The sequence below is a fragment of the Cervus elaphus genome, chromosome 5, assembly GCF_910594005.1.
Source record: "Cervus elaphus chromosome 5, mCerEla1.1, whole genome shotgun sequence".
NCBI classification, from domain to species: Eukaryota; Metazoa; Chordata; class Mammalia; order Artiodactyla; family Cervidae; genus Cervus; species Cervus elaphus.
In genome coordinates this window covers 9,658,066-9,666,583 of record NC_057819.1, presented here as the reverse complement: position 1 = coordinate 9,666,583, position 8,518 = coordinate 9,658,066, and positions in this window count along the sequence as shown.

Here is an 8,518-nt window from a genome sequence, read left to right as displayed (position 1 = left end):
CTGAGTTGCCTGGTGCTTCTTCCTTGTATCCAAGCGTGCCCCCATACCCAGGAGCACCCCCTCCACAAAAGCCAGCTCGAGTATGTCCCTTAGTTAAAACTGGAGGAGAATTCAGACCAACCCGAGTCCATAAACCCTTCTCCCTCTTAGAACTAAGACAGATCAAACAAGACCTGGGAAGCTATACAGATGACCCAGGCAAACATATAGATACGCTCCAACATATTACCTTGGCCTTTGACTTGACATGGAAGGACATCATGGTCATATTTAGTCAAACTTTATCTGACCCTGAACATAATAGGGTCTTAAAGGAAGCCCGGAGGTATGCAACAGGGCTTCACATGTCAAACGATAGATACCCAGTAAGGGAAACTGCAGTCCCCTCCTCTGATCCTAACTGGAATTATAATGACCCTGAACACATCTGGGAAAGGGACCATTTTCTAATCTGTATAAAGGCAGGACTGAAAGCAGCCCAGCAAAAAGTAATCAGCTATGCCCGGGTCTCAGCAATAACTCAGGAGTCCAATGAGAACCCCATTGCCTTTCTAGAAAGGGTAAAAGAGGCCCTCCAAAAGCTTACCAATTTGGACTTAGACTCTTACGAAGAACAGATGATTTTAAAGGACAAATTCCTGTCCCAGTGTGCATCAGAGATCAGAATTAAGTTACAACAGCTACAGCAGCAGGACCCTGCTGCCTCTTTAGATGAGATGATCCAGACAGCCACCAATACCTTTTATAACAGAGAACAGGAGAAGGAGGCCAAGGCCCAGGAGAGGGAGAGAAGGAAAGAGACAAGCCATGCCCAGATGCTGGCCACCCTCCAGGGAAGCCCTATGGCACACCCCAAGTCCTTGAAGGACAAGGCAAGAGGCAAATGCCTAATCTGTAGACAGACGGGGCATTGGGCCAAAGAGTGTCCTAACCGTGACAAGTCTAGAACAGCTTGCCACAAATGCCATCAACTGGGACATTGGGCGGCACTCTGCCCTCAGGACCCGAGAGCCTCAAGGTCAAGTGCCAAGCCTTCCCTCACGATGGTTCAAGAGGACTGAAGCGGCCCGCTCCAGCCAGCCCGCCTGTCACAGATAACCATCACGGGGCTGGAGCCAAGGGTGCGACTGGATGTGGCAGTTAGGCCTGAGAATTTCTTGGTTGACACAGGGGTTACCTACTCTGTCTTGATCTCCTACTCCGGAGCCTTCTCCTCCCAAAACTCTACCATTTTGGGTGCTACAGGAAAAGCAACTACTAGAAGATTCACCCAAGCACTTCTTTGTTGCTGGGATGGACAGATATTTTCCCACCAGCTCCTGGTGGTCCCTGAGTGTCCTACTCCCTTAAAGGGAAGAGACGTACTCACTAAACTGGGGACCACCCTTGTGATGGGAAGCTTTTCAGCCCTTAGAGCCCTACAGCTTCTGGTTACTACTGAGGAACCCATTACACCTTCTCCAATGGAGAGGGACCAAAAACTATGGGAGGACAAAATTAATCCCCAGGTGTGGGACCAGGGGATTCCTGGACGAGCCCACCAAGCTGAACCGGTCATTGTCCTCCGAGATCCCACTCAGTTTCCTAACCGGAAACAATATCCTCTCAAAAGAGAGGCTCGGGAGGGACTACAGCCTTTAATAAACAAATTCCTTGCTTGTGGGCTATTGGTCCCCACCAGTTCGCCATGTAACACCCCAATCCTCTCAGTAAAGTAAAAGGACGGAACCTGGCGAATGGTTCAAGATCTCCGGATCATAAATGAAGCTGTAGTCCCACTCCATCCCACAGTACCCAATCCCTATGTAATCTTGGGAGAAATCCCACCCAGTGCCAAGTGGTTTACAGTCTTGGATCTCAAAGATGCATTTTTTTGCATACCACTGGCTAAAGAATCCCCAAATCTTTTTGCCTTTGAGTGGGAGGCCCCAGGAGAAAAACACCAACAGATGACTTGGACAGTATTACCTCAGGGGTTCAGAGATAGCCCCCACTTGTTTGGACAGGCCCTTAGCTGGGATCTCCTAGATCTGGACCTGGGACCTAATGGGAAAATATTACAATATGTAGATGACCTACTAATGTCCCAGGAAGGACTGAGTCAGAATGATTGGCTAAAGACAACCCAGAAACTAATCCCATCACCATAAAACTGAGCCACATGGCAGAGCAGTTCTCCTGGGTTCCTTACCCTGCTGCTCTCCCCCCGGGCGTCCCTTCCCAATAAAGTCTCTTACTTTGTCAGCATATGTATCTCCTTGGGCAATTCATCTCCTAGTGTTAGACAAGGGCCCACTTTTGGGCCTTGGAAGTGGTTCCACTTCCTGTAATAGTTTGATCCCGCTGGAGAGAGCAATGTAGAACATGCATCAAAATTATCTACCTGAGAAGTGAAAGAGGAGAGTATGTACTCACTAGTTCCTGTCTTTCCATGGGGCAAGGCTTGCCCCCTGCAGTGTTAAGTCCCTAGAACTTCCATATGTGCTCAGAGTTACTTGGAAGTCTTGTTAAGACACAGTCTGGTGAGTCCCACCACCAGAGGACCTGACTCAGGTAAGTCTGGGATAGTTGCTGAGAATTTGTAGTTCACAGAGATTCCCAGGCGATGCCGATTCTGCTGGTCTGGGGTCCATCTCTACTTTTGAGAATCGATGATTTAGAGGTTTGAGTACTGAAAGATGATAACATGGGGGAAAAGGGTAGTTGTCTCAAGGTCATGGAGTTGTAAGCCAGCATTAAATGCTCTGGAATTACAAGTGTTTGGCCACATCTGATGTGTTTTGAGAGTGATGAAGAGTGCTCGCTTCGGCAGCACATATACTAAAATTGAGAGTGATGAAGAATGACTGCAGGACCAGCAAGGGGTAAATGATCAAGGATCCTGAATGCCAAGCAAAGGAACTTAATTCTGTAGGTAATAAGAGCCTATCTGAAGGATTTTATTTTATTTTTTCACTCCTTGGTTTTGTTTGTTTGTTTGTTTGTTTTAGAATCCCTGACATCTACCAAGTCTCTCAGCATTTTATTTTATTAATAATTCTGTTTACTTTTATTTTTGGCTGTGCTGGGTCTTTGTTGTTGCAAGGGCTTTTCTCTAGTCGCCATGTGTGAGCTTCTCATTGTTGTGGAGCATGGGTTTCAGGGCACGTGGGTGCAGTAGTTGTGACTCCCAGCCTCTAGAGCACAGGCAGAATAGTTGTGATGCATGGGCTTCGTTGCTCCTTGGCATGTGGGATCTTCCCAGATCAGGGATTGAACCTGTGCCTCCTGCACTGGCAGGAGGATTCTTTACTACTAGCACCACCTGGGAAGCCCAGAAAGGTGGGTGAGAAGCAGCAATTCCAACAGACAAGAATGATTGTGTTTATCCCTAACTTGGCCTCATTTTGGGCTTCCCTGGTGGCTCAGAGGTTAAAACATCTGCCTGTAATGTGGGAGACCTGGGTTCGATCCCTGGGTCAGGAAGATCCCCTGGAGAAGGAAATCCCAATCCACTCTGGTATTCTTGCCTGGAGAATCCCATGGATGGAGGAGCCTGGTGGGCCTGTCCCCGGGTCAGGATGCAGATCCCCAGGCAGGCTGAAGCGTGACAGCCTCCTAGAGATCGAATTCCCAGGCAGGTCGAGGCGTGATGACCTCCTGGGACCCTTGGGACTAGCAGATCCCTGAAAGGCTGAGGCGTGACAACCCTTCGAGGACCAGATCCCTAGGCAGGTCAAGGCGTGACGACCTCCTGGGACCCCCAGACTGGAGTTTGGGCGTCCCCAAGATCTCCAGTGTGACCAGTGCTAGGTAGGACTAAGGGGTTGGACATTATACAGTACTTCCCTCCCAAGGCCAGCTATTTTTTGGTTATCCCTCTAGTAGATTGTAGAGGCAACATTGTGGGCCCGGATGGGGCTGAGGAAAGGAGCATGAAACAGGAGGGAAAGAGGGGCAGAGCACAACTTTGGAAGAATGACATAGCACAAGGGCATAACATAAACCGATTAAAGTCAATTGGGTCCAACAGGACAAGTCAAACTTGAGCAAACCTTATCCCCAATCTGTAAGCCAAAAGACACACCCAGAGGTGGCAGAACAGCTCTAAGGCTCTGTCAACAGAGGGAGGAGTGGGTGGTTCCCCAATGGCTGGGATGGTCCTCCCACTCATTAGCATATGAATTAACCCTGTGCTAGCAAAACTTAGGCTGAATTCCATGACCCGAACCCTGTAGAATGGGCGCTTTTCACTGAATCTTAGCAAGTCTACCTCTTACTTTTTGGCCAGGCTAGAGTCCCGGGATAGAGAGCTGAAGGACAGGAGGAAAAAGCAGTGGGAAAAACGTGCCAAGGAATCCCCTTCATAGCCTGCTGGAAAATTTGCTAGATATCTGACCTGTGCGCAGTTTTCATTGGCCTGATTCATGGAACAGAGAAGAGTAGGGACAGAAGAACCCCCACCGGCTTGGGTAGCAGCTACTGGGGCCCAGCAGATAGTGCCTTTGGGACATACTGAAGAGTAGCCTCTCCAGAGTCCCTCGATTGCGCCCACTGCCACCTGCCTGTTCGCGGGGGGTTCAAGGAAACGAGAAATGAGAGATTGTAAAGGAATTAAGATTTTGTTAGGCATGTCCCTCCAGCCATAGGAGCGAGGACCTCCTACCTTAACCGGAGGTCTGCTGGAATCTGAGACTGAGCCGCTTGGGCTTTCTGCTGAGTTCGTTTTTCGCTGCCCCGGTTTCCAACACGATGGGCCTTCCCCTGCGCTGGGTCTTCTTCACGTTCCTCTTCTACCGCAGGCGCTTCGCCGAATTGGGCTCCTGCTGCGCTTGGCCTCTTCCGCGTGGAGGTTGTTTCAGCCAGGTTAAACCCGAGTCACGGCACCATAGATGTCAGGCGAGTGTATGCTCCTCGGTTCTTTGTCTCGTCACAACAAAAATTTGGAGTGACGGACATTAAAGCCCGTTGGCGGGTCACAGCTCTCGGAGGACAGACCGTGTTATAGCTGTTAAATAAATCAGTGTTACAGCTCAATTTGTTTAGATAATAGCAGGAAAATCCATCTTCGAGGCATGAGGGCACGTCGATCCAAAGACGAGAAGAGAAGATCGCCCCATCGCGCGGGGGTGAGGGGGAGAGAGAGAGAGAGAGAGAGGGCTTTGGCTCCTCTTTTTACGTGTCTCTCTGTCCCTGGGCCTGTCTTATGTAAATTGGACCAGCCAGGAGTGCTGTTTGTTTTACCTGAGGTCCTCACTCCAGTCCTCAGACTTTCCTTTGTTCTTTTTTCGCGGGTTTTTCCCTTCCAGGTCTTTTAGCCACCGCCGTTCTGGACTCCTTTTCCCTATTCTAACTACCTAACAGTTGGATAGCGTCACCGACTCGATGGACATGAGTTTGAACAAGCTCCGGGAGTTGGTGGTGGACAGGAAAACTTGGCGTGCTTTCATGGGGTTGCAGAGTCAGACATGACTGAGCGACTGAACTGAACTGAACTGATACCTATTCTACAGCACAGAAAGTGAACGTGAAGTCGCTCAGTCATGTCCGACTCTTTGTGACCCTATGGACTGTAGCCTACCAGGCTCCTCCGTCCATGGGATTTTCCAGGCAAGAGTACTGGAGTGGGTAATAGTAACTTCAAATAGAGTGTGTGCATACTCAGTGACTTCAGTCATGTCTGACTCTTAGCAACACTGTGGACTATAGCCTGCCAGGCTCCTCTGTCCATCAAATTCTCCAGGCAAGAATTCTGGAGTGGATTGTCAGGCCCTCCTCCAGGGGATCTTCCCAACCCAGGGACTGATCCCACATCTCCTGCATCTAAGGCACTGAAAGTAGATTCTTTACCCACCGAGTCACCGGGGAAGCCCTTTAAATGTAGTATAATCCATAAAACTATTGAATCACTATGATGTATACCTAAAGCCAATACAGCATTGTAAATCAATTATATTAAAAATATATATATATATTTTAAACTAAGATGTCCGGTCTGAATGTTCACTGCTTGAATAACTTCTCTATTTTGTCTTGAACCTCATTATCTGTCATTATAAACATTGGACAAATGTTTGGAATCTCAGTTTATTGTTGACTACCCTTTGCAAAACTGCTCTTGTCGTTTAAACCATTGTAATATAGAACTGTTTAAGGACCAAGCACCACCAAACTCGGGAAATCTGGAGATGATTAGCATTTATGTAATTAAAAATGTGATTCTCTCCATTTGGGGTTAGCCAGTTGGAACGTTTAACACTGAAATGTGTCATGATTGAGGGTTTTCATTTTATTTTGTCCACAAACGGTATTTAAGACACTAAACAGAATTTATCTCACCACTTCCTCCAGTTCACACCCTGTCTTTCTCCATCCTTTCACAACAAATTTCTTGAAAGGGTTATCCCCACTCCTGGTGTTCATGCCCCTCACCCAACCTACTACTCAACACCCCCAACCTGGCCCCTGCTCCCAGCTCTTCTGACACTTGAACCACCATGATCACCAGCAGCCTCTTGGGTGCATCTCAAGCCTAGATTCCTGAACTCACCAGAAGCATTAAGCAATGTGGACACTTTTTTGAAGCTTTCTGGCTTGATCAGTTACCCTTCTAGACCTCCCCGCTTTCCATTCCTCCTTATACCTTCCTCCTTTTGTTTTTGTTTGTCTGTTTTTCAATTGGGGTGGAGTCGCTTTACAATACTGTGTCAGTTTCTGCTCTACAACAGAGTGAATCAGCTACATGTATACATACATCCCTCACCGTTGAATCTCCCTCCCACCCTCCCACCACCCGCCCCCGTCCCTCCCATCTAGGTCATCACAGAGCCCAGAGCTGACTCCCTGTGCCATTCCGCAGGTTCCTGCTAGCTATCTATTTCACACGTGGTCAGGTATGCATGCCAGTTCCAATCTCCCAATTCATTCCCCTCTTCTCCCACTGACCCCAGCCATGTCCACACGTCTGTTCTCTACCTCTGTGTCTCTGTTCCTGCCCTGTCGCTATTCCTTAACCCATTACCCAGGTACCCAAGCCAGAAGGATGATAGCCATCCTGTCTTCTCCCTCACCTCCTACCTGTAGTCACCAAATCCTGTTCTCCCTTCCTTCAATGTAGACCTAGAATCCCACTGCTTCTCCTACCTCCAGTGCTTCCAGTTGAGTCCAGGACACCTTCCCTAACACCTGGGCCACAGTTCAGCATCCTGACATGTCTGCCTATATCTACTTTTGCCCCTGGCAATCCACCCTCCCTACAGAAGCAGTCAGGCCAATCTACCCAGAATGGTAACCTTTCCTCTGGTCACTCATCTGATTTGCCACTGCGCTCAGGACAAAGTCGGCACAGATTTGCCTGACATTTGACCCAGTGGATCACTTTCTGCTTCCCAGAACAACATCTCCACTTGGCTATCAAGACACACTCCTGATTTTTCTTCCACCTCCCTCGATACGCCTCATTCTTGTTTGCTGGATGCTTGCATTTCTCCAATCTATTAATATTATTAAGTGTTTCAGGGCTCAATCTTTAGTCCTTTTCTCATCTTGTTCTATACTCACTCCCTTGATGAAGTCATCCAGACTCATGGCTTTAAATATGTCTTCGCTGTGTGTGTGTGTGCTTAGTCAGTCAGTTGTGTCCAACTCTTTGCAACCTTATGGACTGTGGCCCACCAAGCTCCTCTGTCCATGGGATTTTCCTGGCAAGGATACTCGAGTGGATTGCCATTTCCTTCTCCAAGAAATCTTCCCAATCCAGGGATTGAACCTGCATCTCTTGCATTGCAGGCAGATTCTTTACTGACTGAGTGACTTAACTAATTTTCATCACTTAAACTCAAAACAGATTTAATATTTGGTGCTTGGAGCCATCACAATGTACTGCTGTCCACAACCCATGAATGAGACCACAGGGAACTGTAAACAGTTCTGGCTTTCCATGTCACCACATGCGTGCTCAACTGCTTCAGCCACGCCCGACTGTTTGAAACCCTCATAGACTGGAGCCCCCCAGGCTCCTCCGTCCATGGGATTCTCCAGGCAAGTATGCTGGAGTGGGTTGCCATGCCCTTCTTCAGGGGATCTTCTCAACCCAAGGACTGAACCTGTGTCTCTTCACATTGGCATTTGGGTTACCACTAGCCCTACCTGGGAAGCCCAACCACTCGTACAAGCCAGTACTTTCCCACACTTGATCACCAGTTCACTTGACACATAAGGACTGTGCAAAGTAATGAGAAAAAAAACTTTACATTATGAAGGTAACATGAGGGTTCTGGAAGGAAGACAGGGAGAGCGAAGAGTCAGCTGTAGGCAACGGGGGAGGGGGTGGGCAGCGGAGGGAACAGGAATAGGGCCTCTGTCTGCTGTCCTGAGGACTGACCACTGGAATGGGACAACAGCCTCGAACCACCCACCTTTGAGAGGGGCGGTGGCAGGCGGGGGAAGGGGACGGAGTGCTCTATCTCCAGGCGCCTGGTTTGCTCTGGAATTAGAGGGGTGAGGGCTAGACTTGGGTTTCACGTGGAAACAGGGCCCA